Raw genomic sequence first — 21,845 nt, 5'->3', positions numbered from 1 at the left:
GTGTGTGTGTGTGTGTGTGTGTGTGTGTGTGTGTGTGTTTGTGTGTATGCATGTGCGCGTGCGCACGCGCATATGCAGTATTAACAATCGTATGTTATATTTTTTAGAAAAGAATGCAGATGACATCTCTGTGTACATCAACATTCATACTCTCCAAACTACTGTCAAGTGCATTGCACAGGCTGCATGTTAGGGGTTCTTTCTGTACCATTTGTGACAATTTCACAAGAAGAATCGCAGTTAAAATTTTTCCATGCTGTAATGTTATTGATTATGATGCAATTAATCTGATGTTATCTCACCTTTGCTGTCCCAATGGAAGCACTATGATACATTGTGATACAATCTATGATATGAACAATAAAATAAAGAGAATTAGTGAAAAGGTATATATTATTATTGTTATTGTTGTTGTTGTCTTAGGTGCAAATACTGGTTTGCTAAGGCTCTCCATGTAAGGATCTTTATTTCAGCATAACTACTGCAATCTACAGTGTGTTAACTTTAACCCTAAAACACTAAAGGCGGGAGATGTTACTGTGGTGCTAAACCATTATAAGGTTTACTAATCCACATTTTATTCAGAGTAAGTCATAATTGATACGTTATGCGTTAGTTACTTACCATTATTAGATCTCCAATGTCATGTTACATACAACATTAAGTACAAAGCATCCTGTTTTATATCCTACTGAAATTGTAAATTTTACAAGGGTTTAGTTGTCAAAGGTTAAGTGGACCCACCTCCCACCATATGATGGTATGTAATGCATCCAGATACATTATAGAACATGATCATTTTGTTGGTCCAAATTTTATGTTCTGTGGGGAGGCATACTGACCTCCAAATCATTGAACGATGTACACTCAACAGTCAACTATATTGTGACACTGTACTCCTTTCCCCTGTGCATCTTTTCAGGGGTGCATTTGATCTGACTTCATTTTTATCTGTGGCCACATCAAACAGCACATCACATCACATGTGTAGGAGCTCTGGGAACGAGGCGATATTTGGCAAATGGACTGGCGTGCCGGTTCGCCCCCCTCACTCTTCCACCCCTCCAACTTAAATCCCATTGAGTACATGTGGGATGCATTGGGGAGGTGGACTGCAGCACATTAACATGCACCAATGACCATCTAGCAATTGTCAACATTGGCAGAGGTATGGAACACCCTACCACAAGAACTCTTTACCAATCTTGTAGCCATGTTGCAGAGCATACACAGCTGTCCATGATAATCACATGCCCTATTAAAAACCATGTTCTGCCATTTGTTAAGTCCAGGGGACCATCATGAATCACAGTGTCTCCAGTTTAAATATTGCCTTCGAATAAAAGTGTCATTTCTGTTCATCTCATTGCATATTTCTTTCAGTTACTTTCTATGCATACTATGTATAGGCCAAGTTTCATCCAGCTGTGTTACTTAGCAGTGACACATCATACAAACTTTACTTTTCTCCTTGAATTTTGCACACCAGTGTAGTTGTACTTCACTGTATTTGTACTCTTTCCTTTCCTTGTGATAAGTGTATGCAGTTGCTGCAATTAGGACCTTTGTTAAACATATCAATACAAAAGATGACTTCAGTTCATTTACAAACAATATTTATGTGATTTTTTACTTCCATGCATGACTTCTGCATTTGTGGGAGCATGAACCACAGTTTTTGGTGCCAGCACAGCAGTGGTCAGGTGTGGCCTGTTCTCTCTGCACAGCTCCTCACCCTGGGCTGGCCAATGTCAGGACAGGCTTGCTTCTTCTGCACCCCTCTCCTCCCTTCTGAAATCTGCCAACTTGGTAGTGCTGGCATGGCACATACTTAGTCTCATGATGCCAACTATTGAGCTACTTCACTGAGAAGCAGTGGCTCCAAGGTCTGATAAGTTGGCAACACCACCAGGAGAGGAGTGTGCTGACCACATGCCCCTCCATACCATATCCGCGTGATGCTGAATGGCAGAGGATGATGTGATGGCCATTCAGCCCCTTTTGGCCTTCAGAGCCTGGACAAAGAGTTCATTATTATTATTATTATTATTATTATTAGAATAGAATAGAATATTTTCATTAGCCTTTCAGTATTTTTCATACAATTGGCTTCGTCAAAGTTTACAGAGGGTTTTAGTTTCAGTACGATATTCAAATAGTTACAGAAAGGGGAGAAAAGGACCTAAAGACCTTTTCTTCAGCATTATGTAAAACAATGTTTTATACAGTAATTAAATACACACATAAGAAAAGAATCACAGTAAATAACTAGCTTATACAATATCAAAACATTTTCTTCATAACTTAGGTAAAACATATATTTGGTGATTAGTTTCTAAGAATTCTTCAGTTGTATAGAATTCGTTGTTTTTTAGCCAGGTTTGCAATGTATTCTTATATTTATTTGGTGGTACTGTACGAGCTTATTGAAAAATTTTATGCTTAAGAACTTACGGTTATTATGGACTACAGAAAGTCTTGTGGAAGGCAAGTCCAGCAGGTGACTGTTTCTTGTACTGTGTGCATGCACATCACATCTCATGTTCAATTTTTTTCAGATTTTCTCTCGCATATATTAGACAGTTATATATGTACATGCTTGGCACTGTCATTACGCCAAGAGTTTTAAAATAATTTCTGCAGGACTCTCTGGGTGCTAACCCCTCCATGCACCTGATTGCTTTCTTCTGCCATCTGAAAATACATTCAGCCCCTGGGGAGCTGCCCCAAAGCAATATTCCATATTGCAGTTGGGAATGAAAAAAAGCATAGTATGAGTGCTTGCTCACACTGTCTCTTAATTTACACAATAAGAAAAGTACTCATGCTAGTTTACTACATAGATAATTGGTGTGTCCTTCCCATGAGAGCTTTTGGTCTATGATTAGTCCAAGTAATTTCACTGTTATTATTATTATGCATCCATTTGACCCTGGTTACCGTGGTCAAGCTGTGATCCCCTCTTACAATCCCCACATACACCATTACCAAATTAACCATTCATTGATGCCTCAAAATGTATTCTACAAAGCAACTCATTCTTTTAGGTAATTTCTGCCATTAATTTATTTTTTCCCCATATCCACTTAATCTTAGCATTCTTCTGTAAAACTACATTTCAGACACTTCTTTTCTATCATTGTATGGAGTGGTTGTTACCTATCTTTAACTTGTGTACAAGGCTACACTCCAGACAAATATCTTCATAAAATGCTTCAAATTCAGTATTATCAAGTTTCTAGATCCCCTGTTCTGCCCATCATTAATTGGTTTGCTGCCTGAATAGCATCCACTAGCTTTACATTACATTACATTAACGTTTGTTCCATAGATCATGAACATGACATTTACATAATATAATTCAATTTTGTTTCTTTTTTGCAATTACTACATCATATATAAAAATTAATAAATTAATCTGTTGAGTAAAAGGAGTTATATTCAGAATTTTTTTAGTTTGTTTTTAAATGCTGATTGGCTATCTGTCAGACTTTTAATGCTATTTGGTAAATGACCAATGACTTTTGTGGCAGCCTAATTCACTCCTTCCTGTGCCAAAATCAGATTTAACCCAGAACAGTGAAGATGATCCTGTCTTCTAGTGTCGTAGCTACACACATTGCTATTATTCTTGAATTGGAATGGATTATTAATAAAAATTTTCATAAGTGAATATATGTATTGTGAAGGTACCATGAATGTCCCTAGCTCCTTAAATAAATATCTGCAAGGTGATCTTGGGTGGTCTCCAGCTATTTCTGATTACATGCTTTTTTGCAGTGACTACATTTTCTCTTAATGATGAATTACTCCAAAATGTGATTCCGTATGAGAGCAGTGAATTAAAATAAGCATAGTAAGCTAATTTACTATTATGTTTATCACCAAAAATTGCAATAACCCTAATAGACGTAAGAAGCTGAAGTCAAAGCTTTATGCAGATCGTCAGTGTGTTTGTTCCTATTCAATTTCTCATCAATGCATGTACCCATAAAATTTGAATGTTCTGGCTTAGTAACAGACTTCTGTTCAAAGTCCATATTTATCAACAGTGGCCTGCTGTTTACTGTGCGGCAGTGTACATATTGTGTTTTCTCAAAATTTAGTGAGAGTCCATTTGCAGAGAATCACTTAATAATTTTCTAAAGGTCATTATTAACAAGTTTCTCAGCTAATTCTTGTTTGGTGGGTGCAATTACTATACTTGTATCACCAGCAAAAATAACTAGCATTGCAACTTCATGGACATAGTGTGGCAAGTCATTAGTACATATTAAGAACAATAAGAGACCCAGGACTGAACCCTGTGGGACACCATTCTTGATACCTCCCCAGTTAGAGACTCTGCTGATTTTTGTAGACTATCTGTGCAGTTAATTTCAAACTTATGCATTCTTCCAGTTAAATATGATGTTTTCGCCCTGTCCCACGCATACCACAATACTTAAGCTTATCCAGAAGAATGACGTGATTCACACTGTCAAAAACCTTTGAGAGATCACAAAAAATCTCAATGGGTGGTGTCTGGTTATTCAGAGCATTTGATATTTGATCTGTGAATGGCATACATATCATTATCTGTTGAAAAGCCTTTTTGAAAACCAAATTGACATTTTGTTGGTACTTCGTTTTTACAAACATGTGAGCTACTCATCAATACATTACTTTTTCAAGAATTTTGGACAAAGTTGTCAGAGTGAGATTGGGCAGTAGTTATTAGAATCAGACCTATCCCCTTCTTATGCCACAGTTTAACAACAGCATATTTCAGTCAGTCCAGAAAATTGTCCAGTTCCAGTGAGCTACTGTTTGTTTATTTATTTATTTATTCTTTGAATCATTTTTGTACAAGACATGTGCATGGAATGGAACTGATATTGGACAATAAATAGCATGATGTGATGGATTGATGGCAGGTACAAATATGATTTTAGGTAGTTGTAAATTATTTTAGATCCATTTCTTTCTCACATACACACAAAACACATGCCTGATTGGCATAATTAAAGAAGGGCACACAATTTGCATATTTTTAGATGGTATACCAGGTGTAGAATTATGAACCTAGAATTTTGCTACAGATGGTACTAGACATCAGTGTAAGGCCTGTGAGACTGCATCTGCTGCACAATCTGCTTCCTGTGATGGCCGATGACGAATGTCGACACACAGTAACCCAAGTTCCATTCATTGGTATCTGTTTGTGCCTATGAACTACAATCTGTGGACAGCATTGGTTTTATGTTATCATTTGAAGAAAACTGCTGCAGAATCCCATCGAATGCTTGTCAAAGCTTTCAGTGAACATGCTCTTAGGAAAACACAGTGTTGCAAGTGGTTCAAACAATTCAAAAGTGGTGATTTTGACGTGAGAAACTACGAGTGCGGGAAACCACCAAAAAAATTTGAAGACAATGAATTGCAGGCCTTGTTGGATGAATATGATACTCAAACTCAACAGGAACTCACAGAACAATTGAATGTGATGCAGAAAGCCATTTTACTTCCGTTGAAAATTATGGGAAAGGTGCAGAAAGAGGGAAAATGGGTTCCACATGAACTGAATGAAACACAGCAAGCAAATCAAAAGACCATTTGTGAAATGTTGCTGGCCACATACAAATCAAAGTCGCTTCTTCATCGAATAGTGACAGGTGATGAAAATGGATATATTCTGAAAATCCTAAGTGGCGTAAATCATGGTTGAATCCAGGCAAACCATCGACATCCACTGCAAGACCAAAGCACTTTGGATCCAGTCGAATGTTTGGGGGGATCAGAAGGTTGTCATCTATTATGAACTGCTAAAACCTGATGAAACTGTTAACACAGATTGCTACCAACAGCAAATGATCAATTTAAATCAAGCATTACTTGAAAAATAACCAGAATATGGAAAAAGGTGACACAAAGTCATATTGCTGCATGATAACAGCCTATCACACACAACAAAACGGGTCAAGGGAATGATCGTAGCATTCAGCTGGGAAATACTAGGCCTGCAGCTTGCTGAACAATGCTTCAATTTGTATGAAAATCTACAAAAATGGCTCGCTGACTGGTTCACTTCAAAAGAACTTCTTTTGTGTGTGGCATTCACAGCCTGCTGGAGAGGTGGGAGAAATGTATAAATACCAATGGAGATTATTTTGAATAAAATATTGTTTATCAGTTTCAAACAACGGACTTGTAATTATAGTAATCAAATTCCAGTTTCATACTTCTACATCAGGTAAACACAAAACTACTTTCATGTATTTTACATTAATGTTAAATTCTTGTACAAAATTCATTCCTGCAGTTGATTTCAATTTCTTTTTGCACATATGGACAAAAAATTGAGATACTGTGTAAAAGCAATGATCAGGAAGGTTTTCAGAGGCAGACTGTTACAAAGTTGAAGAGAGTTAATGACAAGTTTTTGAAGGTGGAGATAGCCATATTTTGAACATGAAGTTTCATTTTTTGTCTTGTACCATAATTATGAACATTCACATTTTTGTTGAATTTAGTAATATTACTTTCTGCAAACTTGCATCTTTCTAATATGTAGAGACTGCCAAGACAAAGAATGAGTGAACTTTGGAAGAGAGTCCTGCAACTGTCATTTGGCTTTGCCCTGTTCACCATTCTCACAGTTCTCTTCTGGTTGAGGAGAATATCTTTGCTATGTGTGGAGTCTCCCCAGAATATGATACCATACTGCATTACACTATGAAATTGCGCATAGTACGCCATGTGGACACTATCTGAGCTTATGCAATATGTGAGGATATGTAAGGTACAGCACACTTGGTTCAGGTTACTATTTGTTTTGCTGATGCATGTTTTCCACTTCAAGTTGTCCTGGATCCACAGGCCTAAAAATCTTATTTTTGATGTGGGGGATATTACAGAGCCATGTATTCCAAATCAGGTATGAATTATATGGTTCTCAGGTAGAAATTAAGGAAGGTGTTTTTTTTGTATTGACCATCAGATTACTTCTATCAAACAATCACCTGGCTCATCTGCTCTTCTAATTGTGGCCTCTTGCAGCTCATGGTCATTTCTACTGATAGGTAGGATACTGGTGTCATCTCCAAAGAGTGTACTGGTAGGGGTACTGATGTTCAACGGTAAGTCATTAATGTAAAGAAGGGACAGAATTGATCCAAGTATTGAACCTTGGGGGCACACCCTGTGCTATATTGCTATAGTCAGAGTAGTAACTTTCAGTATGTCCATGATCACATTATGTTACTGCTACTTTTGGTTGCCTGTTTGAGATATATGATCTGAACCAATTCAGGGGAATGCCTCTGATGCCACACAATTACAGCGTGTCAACTAGAATATTGTGGTCTGTGACAAATCTTGGAAGATTCCAGCTGCTTTTTGTTTATTGTCTAGAGCATATAGTGTGAAGTGTATGTACTCACATATACCTGTTTGTGGGGATTTATTTTTCGTGAATACATATTGGACATCCAAGAAGATTTGGTTCTTTTCGAGAAACTGTGTTAATCATTGATAGATTAGTCTCTCCAGAAGTTAACCAAACACAGGTAACAACAATACAGGTCTGTAGTTTTCCACATTATTTCTCCCACTACTTTTTAAAAGATTCGAATAACTCATGCCCCTTTCATACTATTGGGAAATTTACCTGTCATCGGTGATGAGTTGTAAACATTAGAGAGGGAGACAGCCAATTTATTTATTCAGTTCTTTAATGTAACGTCTGGAATGCCAAGTCCAGATGACAGTTTGTTTTTAAGGCTCCTTATGGTTAATGTAATTTCGTTAGCAGTAGTTTCCCAGAACAACATGAGTCTATGGAAGTTTTTATTTTTTGTGTATTTGGTGTGGATGAGGTTGTAGACCTGTTCATACTTTGCATTAGTTGCTTTACAATACTTCCATAGTAATTGTCGAAAATATTTGCAACATCTTGTGAATTAGTAGCTTTGGAATTGTTTTGGGTCAGGGATGTATTTTCATGATCAAGAGGCACTTTATTTGTTTCATTACATATGATACTCCACACTGTCTTGGCTTTGCTTGGGGATGTTGCCACATAGTTGTAATTTTCTATTTGTTTGACCTGAGCTGTGACTTTGTTAAAGATTTTGACATAGTGTTTAATACATCTCTTTTGGTAGGGATGGGGGGTCATCATTTTTGAAGTTCTTCAACATATCTCTCTTCCTTCTGCAAAGAATCCTTATGCTGGCTATTATCCATGGTTTCTTTCTGGATTGCTTTGATTTAATATGTTTCAGTTTGAGAGGGAAAGCAATATTGAAGTGATACAGGAACATATTTAAGGAGGATTCCATTTTTAGTCTGTATCATTTGCTTCGTATACCTCATTCCATTTTCTGTTGCTAGGAAATGTTTGAGTGTTTTCATATTTTCACTCCTATAATTTCTTACTTTAGTTGTGTATTTTTTGTGCAGCTTAGAGGGAGGACAAGTGTAAGGTGGAGAACTTGGGCATTGTGATCACTATTGCCTGAATCCAGAGGTTCTAAAGCCTGGGAGTGACAGTTTATAAATATCAGATCTAGAGTGGTTTTGGTGTTATATTTGCATCTTGTGGAGAAAGGTACTGTAGTTTTCAAATTCAAGGAGCTTGTGAGGTTCAAATAGAGATTCCTTCATGTGTCTTGGAGACAGAAAATCAATACTGAAGTAGCCACAGAAAAGCAGTACCATTTTTGTTTTTCTGGAGTTTAACAATATTTCAAGATTTTTGAGGGAGACATATACAGTGCCTGTTGGGGAGTGGTAAAAGCATCCAATGGTTATTTTTGTTCCTAGGCTTTCAGTAGTAGCTTTTTTTAAAATCCTTGTCTTTATTTAAATAACCAAACTGTTGAAAACTTTTATATTTTATGGAATGTTTTATAAATATGGCAGCACTTCCACCTTTCTGACTTTTTCTATGGTAATGAGATGCTATTTTGTATCCAGGTATGTTAACTGAGAAAATCTGTTCTGTCTTTAGCCAGTGTTCTGTAATGCATATGACATTTACATATTTTAGTCTGTTGTAAATAAGAGTTCAGTGTCTGCAAGCTTGTTTGTTATTGATTGTACATTGTGGTGGTGCACAGAAAAGTTATTTCTCTTATACTTCTGGTGGGTGTGGCATACTATATTATTGGTTGTGGTTCCTTTGCTATTGATTCCCTCGATAGAAAGCTTGGCCATAAAATTTTTTTGAGATGAAATGTGCTACACTCATTTGCATTTTAAGTATGTCTTACACTGTATTTATCTTTGAGTACAATGTTTTCCTTACTGATGATTGGTTCTCTATAATTGAATGATATTATGGGGCCACTTTTTTTTTCTTTACAGTCTCTGATATGAAATTTGTGATTTCTGTCCTCCCTAGTTTGTTTGAATGAAACCTGTTTCATTATAAAAGTCTCTGTGAAATTCCGTTGCTTTAATTATTGTAATATTTGCGAACTTTGAACATAATTTGTAGGTCTATGAATTTATGCTGGTTATTTCTGTGTTTACGCTGACCTGTTTGGAAGGTCATGTCTGAAAGCCATGTCCACTAAAAACACTTTCTTCAATACAATGTATTGTGATTTGGTTTTTAAAGTTTTCATTAGATGTTGGCTGTTGTTGCAGGCAATATCATTTGTTCCTGTTGCAATTACCACAATGTTGGAGGTGCATGTTTTGCGACTGCTTTCATTAACATTTTCTAGTATGAAACTTGCATTGCACTGTATCTTCACTTAAAAATCTACATAAACTGCAGTCTTGGGTGTCACTCAAGATGATAGCCTTGAGCTTTTGGCCACACAATTTTTGTTTTTCATGAAATTTGGTGTTTACTTCCGCTTTCTTTTGGGAAGTACTGATAGGTAACATTTGGTTGTGAGTGGTACTGGCATCATCATTGAATTAATAAGATTTAGACGACAATAGCCATTGTTGCACTTTGTGTTTGAGCTGCTGGTGATACACACATTTTTCCTGGAGTTCTTGATTGAAGTACTATAATACTACACATGTGGCTGAAAATCCTACTTATCTGCTGGGAACATGCTTTTAGTACTCTGTTAAAAATGCCATCAGTTCCATGCATGCTTTTACATTTGAGTGGATTTTGTTATTTTTCCAATTTCAGTACACAAGGAGGAGTGAATTTCAATTTATCGAATTGCATAGGCATTGCCTCTTCCATATCCCTTTTAGTCACTATTTTTGCCTCGCCAATGAAATAATTTATTTTTGAATTTTTCTTGACCAAATTATTTATCCCAACATGTTTTCTGAAAAAAAAATAATAAATTTCGAAAATGATTTTTGATAAATATAATGTTCTCATTTGACACCATTGTGTCACTATGTGTACATATAACTAAAGAATGCAGTTAACAACTTTTTGGAACAGAAATAATGTCAAGTGACAAAATTTATTGTGACAGATTATTTAATGTGAAACTTAACAAAACAGTTTATTTTTGTTCACACAAAGTGTTACATGGCATCTGGAACACTGAACTCGACTTCTGCCAGTGCATTTTTTCTAATTTGCAGCTTCGCTCCCTCCCTTCAACATAATGTGGCCAATGAGAAAACCCATCATATCTGGCATCTGAAACTGGCCTCACCTCCCTTTTTGATGTTTTTACCACGTCCGATGTGGGTTCTTTATCTTCAAACTCATCCTCAGTCAATCGTGGACATCCTCTTTTCCTCAAAGTGGAGCTGTTCTTCTTCTCCATTAGAATTAAAGCTTCAGCTACCTGATTTCTGAACTTCAGCAGATTCATTTTCTCTTTACGTCCTTTTCCTTTGGCATCCAGATCTCTCGGGTATTGTAGCCATGAGTTGCATTTGGAGACATCGACCATGTGAAAAATTACTTTTACAGGCAACTTCTTAGTTTTTGTGTGTATTCTGTAAAGAGAGATCAAAAAATTTATTTTATCAACGCCGTCCATAAATGCACGGTAATCCTTTATGATCGTTGGTCTTAGGACTGTTGCTTCTGTGCTGCACTCCACCTCTTTACTTTATCAATATTGTCTGCTTCCACAAATGAGGAAATGAGAGTGACAGCACTATTATCAAGCCAGCAAACGACACAGAGATCTTCTTCTGTGGTCACACAGGCATCGACAGACCCTCTTTCTTCCCTATTCAGTACAGTCTTGGATTTCAGTGGGCACTTTTGTAACCATTTAGTTCTGATGGTCCCAACCGAAAAGATCTTTTTCAACAGCCCATGCACCAGTGACATAGATGTAAAATAATTACCAAAATATAGTTTGTACCCACAACCAGGTGGAATGTGTTCACTCAAGTCACATCACAATGGAACCACCAAGGCCCAGGTGCTTGCAGTCACTTAGAATTCCCATACTTTTGTCTTGATACATTTCAAAATCAGACAATTCTGGAAAGTACGCGACAAATTTTTTAGACCACCAAATTGCTTCATTACAGTCCTTCCTATGAAAGGGATCATTTGCTCATCAATACTTTGCCTTTCTACTTGTTTTAGACTGAGACAAGTTTCCCTGATTCTATTTAGCAGTGGTCTCACCTTCCAGAGTTTGTCTTCCAGAGGGCCACTTTCCACATTGTCAATTAAATGAAGATGATTCCTCAGTTTGAATATTCTGTTTACAGAAAATATGTCTGCAATCGAAGGTATTCTTGCATGAGGCTCCCAATGCATACAAAATCAGGGAAATCCTAATGTACCCATCGAAATATGTATACCAATCAGTTTTCGTATTTCAGAGCTGGTACATTTTACTGGCACTACATTTTTCTGCACTGAATATAAATTTCTTTGTCCTGAAAGCAATTACAGAAAATTGTTAGTGAAGTATTCTGAAAAATATTCAGCAGGACTTCTTACTTCTTCATCAGCTCTAATATCTGGACCACTGAAAGTAGTGTCAATGCATGTGAAAGGCATTTTTCACCTAGCAGCTGTCCATTTTCTGCTTGTGAAACTTCTTTTTCGGGTTCTAGAGTCTCTCTTTCATGTTGTGAGGTCCGGCACTCCTATTGTGCTTCTTCATTCCTTGTATCTGCTGTATCTCCAACAATAAGAGAAGCGAAAGCAAGAGCAATTGACACCACTATAGCGAACTCAAAAAACAAGGCAAAGGCAGCTTGGAATGCAATCAATGCTGAAAGAAAGGAAAAAGATGGGTCAAACAAAGAAGAAGGTATTAGGTCAATTAAAGTAGACAACACAGTGGTCACAGATGGTATGGAAATAGCAAACATACTGAATAATAACTATATCAGTGTAGTAGAAAACCTAAAATTGGAAAGAAATAGTCAAAAACAGAAGGGTATTAAGGTACCAAAAAGATCATGCAGTACTATGTTCTTAAGACCAGTCACGGAAGATGAATTGCGGAAAACTATACTGAAACTGAAGTCCAAGAAATCAGCTGGTGATGATGAAATATCAAATCATGTAATAAAGCTGGTATGTGAGGAGATAATAACACCACTGCTGAACATAGCAAACTGTTCTTTCAGAGATGCAATTTTTCCAGAAAAACTGAAGATAACGAAGGTAGTGCCAGTGTACAAGAAAGGGTGTAAGGATGATCCCAACAACTACAGACCAGTTTCACTGATATCAGGTTTCTCAAAAATCCTAGAAATGCTTATGTATACCAGATTAGTTAACTATTTGGACAAACATAACATTCTCATGACCTCACAACATGGTTTCAGAAAGGGTAAATCTACAGAATCAGCAATTGTCAGTCTAACAGAATACATTTTACAGTCCTTAGATGAGAAAAAGGTTGTCTCTGCAATGTTTCTGGATCTTTCAAAGGCATTTGACACCATTGACCATGAAATGCTGATACAAAAATTAAGCAACTATGGCATTCGGGGGCAACCATGTGAATGGATAAAATCATACTTGTGCAACCGCAAGCAGTATGTATCATTAGGAAACTCGTACCAATCAGAAACCAAATCCATCAAATATGGAGTGCCGCAGGGTTCGGTAATGGGGCCATTGTTATTTAATGTATTTGTTAATGATATAGGTGTTGAGGAGGAAGAAAAGAAAATATTGTATGCTGATGACATGACAATACTAAATAGTGACCAAAATATGGAACAGCTTGAGAGAAGAGCATACATATCTGCAAATGTCACAGCTCAATGGCTGTTGGAAAATGAACTGGTTATAAATCTAAAAAAGACTACGTATGCAGTGTTTAAAAACAAGGAAAAGGCTGTAGACATGGATTTAGAGGTTGACGGAACAAGGCTGGTAGAAGTAGAATCTGCTAGATTCTTAGGTATTCTTGTGGATAATGAACTGAAATGGAAAAAACATATTAATAATGTCTGTAAGAAACTGAGCTCTGTCATATTCTTAATGATGCAGCTATCACAGTATTCAGACAAGAACCTTCTGTGTACAGTGTATCATGGACTTTTCGAACCATACTTACAGTATGGAGTGACGGTGTGGGGAAACTGAAACAAACAAGAGACAAAACGAGTGTTCACATTACAAAAAAAAGCAATTAGGACCATTTTAAGAAAAAAGACCTCTGAAACATGCAGAAACTGTTTCAAGAATTTAGGTATCTTAACTTTTTCATCATTATATATATACAAAACAATAATGTACATCACAAAAGGTAGTGAGGACTGGATTACAAATGCTAGTGTACACACCCACAATACAAGAAAGAAGAATGAAGTACGGAGCATACCCCACCGACTGGCAATGCTAGAAAAAGGACCCCAGTACTCTGGTATCAGACTACTAAGAAGTCTGCCCAAAACCCTGCAAGATAGTGTACTTCACAATGAATTTACAAAGAAACTTAAAGACTATCTCATTGAAAAAGAGTTTTACAGTGTTGCAGAATACTTATGCCATTAAATTTGTATATATTGTTACTCATTATCAGTGATGTAAAAATGTAAGCTAAAGGTGTAGAAAAATAATTGATAAAGAATTTTAATACTTTGACATGTCCTATATTACACGTACATTTACTGTACACGATGTAATCTTACAGGATCAAATAAAATTCAATTCAATTCAATTCAAAATTCCAGACTCTTCACTGTCAGAGCTCTGAAAGGTCACTTTCATTGAGCTCTAGTAGGACCTGCTCAGTTTCCTTGTCGGAAAGTTTTGCCATATCAGAATCTGAAAAATTAAAATATTTACTGAAATGAGCTATATGGTGTATGAAAATAATCATAATATCCATTAAAATGTTAAGAATGATTAGCTTTTAAAATTATTTCAACTAAACATCAAAAATATTACCTACAAAAATGAGAATGTCCATGCAACATGAACACACTCCTTCACAATGGTATCAAATGACAACAACCAATAAAGTAACAAAAACATATTCACCAAAATAACATGCACACACAATAACCTTACCTTTAACAAATGTAACACCTTTGTCTTCTATAAATCTTCAACAGTCTCAAAACAGAAAGGAAAAAATGTGAAGCATGTTCTACACACTACAGCACATGTAACACAGCACGACAAACATTTGACTGTTGATTTATTACATTTTTCTTGAAGTCTGAGGGCATTTTGCCTCTCGTATATTTTGCATGTCAGGTGGAAAAGGTTTTCATGGTACATTCTTCCAAGGATCTCACTAATTCTGAGGAAGTGTCTTCTGCTACACGTGCCTTGGTTTGACTTGCCTTTTGGCGTTCTGTCAAATTTTTCTCGCAGTATTATATATCCCATCTCATCTACTTCCTCTTTTCTTTGTATAGCCCTTCCATATATCCTGTCCACCTTTCAGCCTTCCATTTCTTGCTCAATACTGGCTTTCCAGCTAAGCACTTGATGTTCATGCAGCTGCTTCTTTTTTATGCAAAGGTTTCTGTAATTCTTCTATAGTCCTGCATTCAACAGCTTTGCACTGCCCCTCTAATTATTGTGGCTCTGCCATTTTGCACATTCGCTCAATCTCATTTTCTAGACATCTGTATCCACTTTTGCCTACAGTGACAAGATTTCCAAAACCAAGATGAAGGACACAAATTAGAAGTTGAAATGAATCAACATTTGGTGGAAAGTTTTGTTAATACTACAGCCATATAGTAGTTTTGTGTTAAAATACTTGCTTTATGCTACAACTGCATAGATCATCATCCCTTTTTGTTAAAACTTGTACCAAGGAAAAATAAAAATATCTTGCATTACTAATCGAGTAAACATTTTATTGTGTCATTTTTGTCATACGCAAACAAATGTGCAAAATAATTTCTAGTTTTGCTGTTCTAATTTCAGAAATGGAAACTCAGCTTCAATTTCATTAATTATTACAAATGTCTAGCTTCAATTTCATTGATCATTACAAATGTCCTTTTTAGGTATTTCAGTGAAAAATTTGGATCTGTCACATTCAGTAACATAACCTGTGACTAACAGTTTAAAACAATACTTCTCAACATGGCTACCTGAAGCACTAGGCAATGCACAAAGAAAACAGAAATTCCAAACTGCTCACCATGGGAAAGCATTACATACTACAAGCCAAAGATCTTCAAAAATTGTGCTTCTTTCAGTTTGGGTTAATCAAAGATTTATTTTCTTTATTCTTTGGGTATGACCAAATTTCTCCTACATTTGCTTGGTTACACATTACTCAAAAACATGCCATTTGGAAATGGTTGCTACTCGCCATATAGCGGAGTTGCTGAGCCACGATAGGCACAATAAAAAGTTCACACAATCATAGCTTTTGGCCATTAAGGCCTTTGTCAGCAGTAGACACATACACACACGCACACACTAGTTTCAGCTCTCTGAGACTGCAGATGTGTGTGCAAGTTGCGCTTGCATGAGTGTGTGTATGTGTGTCTACTGCTGACAAAGGCCTTAATGGTCGAAAGCTATGATTGTGTGAACATTTTACTGTGCCTATCGTGGCTCAGCATCTCCACTATATGATGAGTAGCAACTTTCCTTCTCTCGTATTGTTACATTCCATCCTGGATTTTCCACTGTTTGATTCCATTTGGAAATGGGATGGTTAATGAAAAACATGACATTATATGCCCCTTGTGTATTTTGTCGGGATAATGGGACATATAATCTGAAAAAGGGGCAATTCTCTAATAAAATATGGGACATCTGGTCACCCTACAGTAAACAGAAATGTTTCCATTTCAGAATTGGCAAATAAATTCAGATCAGCTGTCCAGTAAGCATACACGTTTCCCTGTTTTCAACACTCTCACATCATGGATATAAGTTCAAGTAAGCTTGCTATCAGTAATCAGTAAATAACTGTTTTATTTCATTTTTAACAATTGTTACACTAGAGAAATACATAGAAAACAGTACATGTACATGATAAATTACACCATTTACTTTTTTATTTGTAATTACTTGGTGTGGTTTATGAATCTATACTGTAGTGAATGAGCCGCTGGTTCACTGAAATGTTTACCAGAAGCTTTTCAGACTTATTTCATCCATTCTGCATAATGTCTGCTTGTGTTTTGCAAGGCAAGCAACTCAATCAATGTGTATACAAGTTCCACATCACCGAGTGGTGACAAAAAAATGATTCAAATGGCTCTGAGCACTATGGGACTTAACTTCTGAGGTCATCAGTCCCCTAGAACTTAGAACTACTTAGACCTAACTAACCTAAGGACATCACACACATCCATGCCTGAGGTAGGATTCAAACCTGCGACCGTAGCGGTCACGCGGTTCCAGACTGCAGTGCCTAGAACCGCTCGACCACTCCATCCGGTTGAGTGGTGACATTTTCCCAACAAAGGCAGAGTTTAAACTCCTGTGTCCCAGGCATAAGTATTGCACAACAACATTTTGTCATTTTTGGCTGTGCACTTTTGTGCAGTATACTGACACAACATTATTGTGTAATAAATGTTGAGCATGTGAGTGCCCCTTTTGTCTTGGTTCCTCTTTCCCCCACTGACAGTGCTGCAGTGCTAAACCGTAAGAATCAATATTATGCTTCAGTTCAAAAGTCGTGTGCATACATAGAGGCACCAATCTATTTGTTGCTACATGAATGTAGAAGTGGACAAATGAGACACGACCATGCATACATCTATGACCAGAGATAAAGAACATAGAAAATCTGCAAAAGGTCAGTCTCACTGCTAATGTCTTAGTAGAAGTTCTGCCAGTAGTAAGCCATTTTTCTATTCTACTTGGGTTCCAAGAGTTACTGCTGCTGGCACATGCTCCACTCTGTTTGATACAGTATATCTTATGGCAGTGTGTAGAGTAGCAAAAAACAAAGCTCAAGATATTGAACAAGGTATTGTGCCTGATTTCTTGTACACCGGTGTCACCTCAGTTAATAAATATGACTTAATGGCCAGTATTTAACTATATAGGCATATTGCAGTATTTTTTTTTTAAACATAATGGAGTGTGAGGCCGCTGGTGGGCACACAGCATCAGGTGCGAGAACAAACCACTACTGTATCCACTGGCAGCCTCCCAGCAGTCAGCATGTTACAACATCTAAACTTTTTTGAAGCCTCGTCAGGTGTGTTTTGTGGGCAACAAATGGTCAACCAGTTTTTATGGAACAATGTTTGTTGTCATTACTTTTCACGTCAAATTAACTCTGGTCATAGATGCATTTCACAGTACTGGTGAACCTCGATGAAATATTAACATAAACATTTGATCACTATTTCAAACTACTTTAATGAATTCATTGAGTCCTTCCATCTGCACAGAGAGGCATATCTAAAGGGTAATCTGCAGTCTGGTTGTAAGAGGTGTACACTAATTCATATTGGCATTACCATTCTCGGACTGATTGCTGTTAAACAATATATTCACACTCGTCTGGCAGCACTGTGGAAAAGACATGTATGGCGCACAGTAGCAGTTCATGTGTTAAACTTATAAGGAAACCATTAGTCCACCACTCACAGCCTGTAGTCGTGAAACAGTGAGTCACAATCTGAACAGTCCGAGAAGTTACCTGAATATGGGAACATCTAGAAATGTGTTAATATTACCTTATGTGACAGTTTTACTCAGTCAGATGCCAAGCAAAATAAAATATCATGCAACATAGGAATTGGGCAGCCTGTCACCAGACTTATTTGCATAGACACCAATAAATATCAGAACAACTAAATCAGCAGTAAACTTTTGCTGTCGCTCAGCACAAGCTGTTGAAATTCTGAACAACTGGTGTATTAACAGTTGCTTCATAAGCCTCTGATAAATTTTTTGTGACCTGTTGTTATCAACAAATATTGAGGATATTCAGCCCACTTGTCAATTATGTGATTATTGCCACTACTAGTGGCTTGAATAACAGTTGTATGATGGCTTCATATCAGTTACTATCAGCTGATGTTGCATATGTACTCAGAGTGCACAAGTGCTATCCATATATTGTAAAAAATGTGTGTCCTTTCATGCAGAGTGAGGAGGTAGTCACCTTTCTCCCCTTTAGTCACCTTTCTCCCCTTTAGTCACCTTTGCTTAAATTTGTCACCTTCTTAAACTTTTCTCACCTTTTTTGCTCTTTTAGGAAGGAAATATGTTATTTACTTTGTTTCCAAGTTCATTCATTTAACTTTCTGTAATTCTCCAATGACAAAAGTAGATAAAACCTATACTCCAAATAACATTATTTTGTAATTGACAGGTGGCAATGGTTGGGAGCAGAGCTGCGGGCTCATACACAATGTGCCACCTGCCAATGCGATTGATAGCTGCACACACACCAACAAAGGAACAAATTGTCTGCTTGCGGACAGTTTCCAGCATCTTAGTAGGGAGTGGGTAGGGCAGTGGTGGGAGCTGCTGCTGTTGCTGCTGCAGGGGTGACCAGCTTGAAAATAAAAGCAAAGGATGTAGCAGGACAACACTCAAGGCCGTTAGCTGACAGTGCTGTATCATGTGTGACCTCGTGAGGTGCAGCATATGGTAACAAGGTACTGATGCTGTAATACTCTGTGTTAAACTTTTCAACATGGGAAAACGGAGATTTCGTAGTGATTGGCTTGGAAAGACAGACAGTCTGAAAAGTCTCTGCATGGGGGGAAAGACAGTGAAAGGGAACTGTTTTTCAGTGTGTGTTCTTGCTCTATTAATTTGAAGATTAAAGTTTTTCAGGCAATTTTTAATGACTCACTTTCAACAAAATGCAAATGTAACTTTAATAGTAAGTTTGGACCACATCATTTACATTTAGCACTTTCAGATTGGACACAACCTTAAAGTTCGGTATGTGCACCAACAACACAGATGTTAAGTACAAAGGGTAGTGCAACCACTGCTGAACTCATTTGTACACTGGAATCAGTGAGTTGCAATTACTCTATGTAATTGTCAAATGATATGTCTAACGTTTTTAAAATATTCCCTGATAGTGTTCCTAAACATTTTTCACTTTCTTCTAATAAAATGAGACACCTATTAACTGATGGACTGGCGCCATATTTCCAGAAACATACATTAGAATAAGCATGTTCTTCGTATTACACAATGAGTTGTTCTTATTGCTCACTGAGTTTTGATGCAACTATCAGTCTTAAAGATAAAAAAGAATTACAAACAACCATTACATTTTGGTCAGAGGGTAAGTGTCGCATAACAACTCATCACCTAAGAACTTTGTTTATTGTCAAAGCAGATGCTGAAATGTTACATCAGAAATTATGTTAAGCACTTTCTGAAGCCAACGACTCCCTAAATAGATGCCTTATTCTAGGATCAGATGGCCCTAACATCAACAAAAAAGTGTTTAGCATTTAGACAGTGATGTTCAGGAGGCCTGAGGCAGACATCTAAATACCAGAACTTGCAACACTCATTCACTGCGTAATGTCTATGTAAAAGCTTTGTAGTGTTTAGGTTAAGAAGCATTCGAACTTCTGGTCAATATTTATAATTATTTTGACAGTTGGGTCTATTCATTAGGTAGTTTGAAGAAATTCAGTCTAAGTTTAAAATTCTACATCACAAGTTTTTAAGTCATACAACCACAAGGTGGCTTATTTAGGACCTGCAGCCAATAGCATTCTGGAACTGTGTGATGGTATTCAATATTACTTTCTCAAGCATATACCTCTAAAAATGAATTCTACTACTGTTCAGTCCCTCAAGCATATACCTCTAAAAATGAATTCTACTACTGTTCAGTCCAAATACTATACTGTTGTGAATGTTTTAAAAAAACCTTAAATGAAGGTAGAACTTGATTCCATAATTTTATCTACAGAACTATTCGTTATGTTCACAAGTTTTCAAAGCCAAACACCTTTGGTTCACAAGTTGCATACAGAAATAGAAAGCATACTTAAAACCTTTTCGGCTCATTTTTTTTGAAGGTTCCTGTTCAGAGAAAAATGGAGAGTATTTCTGTAGTTCTTATTAACAAACTCTTTACATTGGATAACCTGCTTTCTCTTGAACAACAAGTTGTTAGTGGTCAATTAACCAAAGAGCTTAGTAAACTAGAGGAATTTGAAAAGTTGTCATTTCTAAAGAATGTCCAAAAACATTACATTGCAGATTGCAAACATGTGATGGAAAAGATGTATTTATCAATTGCACAACTGAAAAGTTTTAGGTTTTTAACTCAAAGAAAGAGTAATGGGGAGAAGCTGCAATGACTTGTTAAAGGCTGCAAAAACGATGCTATCTGATCTCTGTCAAGATTACTTTTTGGATGACTGGAAGGTTTTACAGTTTAAAAAAGATGACCCAGCTTCTGATAATAAGGCACTGACAAATCCTGGCTGCAGCACCTCTCAGAAAGAGACTCATCGTCCATACAGTTAAAGTATCCGTATGATTCAAAACTTGTTAAGACTTCTCTTGTATTGTCCCGTGGAAATGCAGACATAGAGAGGAAATATTCCGTTTCAAAGCACACATTAAGAGAGGATGAGGCAGCGATGACCGAAAGATTTTTAAATGGTGTTTTGACTGTGAGGGATACTCTGGAACAACATCCCCATTTCCATTGACACATAGCTCATTAGATGTGGACAACAAACACATGCAAATTATATTGCTTAAAAGGAAGAGCAAAACCAAAGGCATCTTGAAAAGGAGCTTAAAAAGATGAATACTGTGAAAAATCACTTGACTATGAGACAGTTGTCTGAAAGTTGCCATTATTCCATCCTGGTTTTTCTATTGTTTGAAAAAACAACGCCAACTATCTAAGGGTGCATGAGAAGAACTTAGCTCAAAAGCTTCAGGTAAACTGAAGAAAGCATGGGGAAAAATTATTTTAAAGACAGCAAAACTGACCCAGGGTACGCATGGGTATGCACAAATCATGAAAGCAAAAGAAATAGTGAAAACAGTGAGGTGTAAGCAATTCAGAAAAATCTTGCCAATAGAAAACCTATTATGATTACATCATTTTTTGCTAAGATTCCTGAGAAACAAAACTCCAAAAATATTTAGTTGATCTTTTTCCATTACTGATGTGCAAAATGTCACTAGCTGTGAAACTGTGATGTAGATTGTCTTTGTGATTTACAATTACCAGAGTCAAATCACCAATGTACTTGCATATGTAAATAAACTTGTATGAAGGAAACAAATGACCAAATGCCATCCAGGATCATAATAGAGAAATTTATTATGATTTTAACTGGCCTTTTTGGCAAAGGATTATCAAAAACAAAAACAATTCTTTTTTGCTATAACTGTTTGTTGAAACAATTGTCATCTTTTTAATATATTTTATCTCGTTTTTCAAATATTTTGTCACCTTCCTCACCTCTTGTAAGGGCCACCATGACTACTCACCCTGCTCATGTGAATTATAGTAGACTGGCAGTTGAAATGAGACAGGTTCATC

At 36.7% G+C, this 21,845-nt stretch overlaps 1 long non-coding RNA gene across 1 annotated transcript; it reads left to right on the top strand.

Annotated features, from left to right (window-relative positions):
• Window positions 1–8,446: 8,446 nt before the first annotated feature.
• Window positions 8,447–19,449, top strand: LOC124776300. The gene is made up of 2 exons (XR_007015608.1): window positions 8,447–8,590; window positions 18,669–19,449. It is a non-coding gene; the product is annotated as an uncharacterized LOC124776300 (long non-coding RNA).
• The last annotated feature ends 2,396 nt before the right edge of the window (window positions 19,450–21,845 follow it).

Source organism: Schistocerca piceifrons, chromosome 1 (genome assembly GCF_021461385.2).
Source record: "Schistocerca piceifrons isolate TAMUIC-IGC-003096 chromosome 1, iqSchPice1.1, whole genome shotgun sequence".
NCBI classification, from domain to species: Eukaryota; Metazoa; Arthropoda; class Insecta; order Orthoptera; family Acrididae; genus Schistocerca; species Schistocerca piceifrons.
Note: the sequence above shows the minus strand (reverse complement) of the source record. Positions and strands in the feature narration are given on the sequence as shown.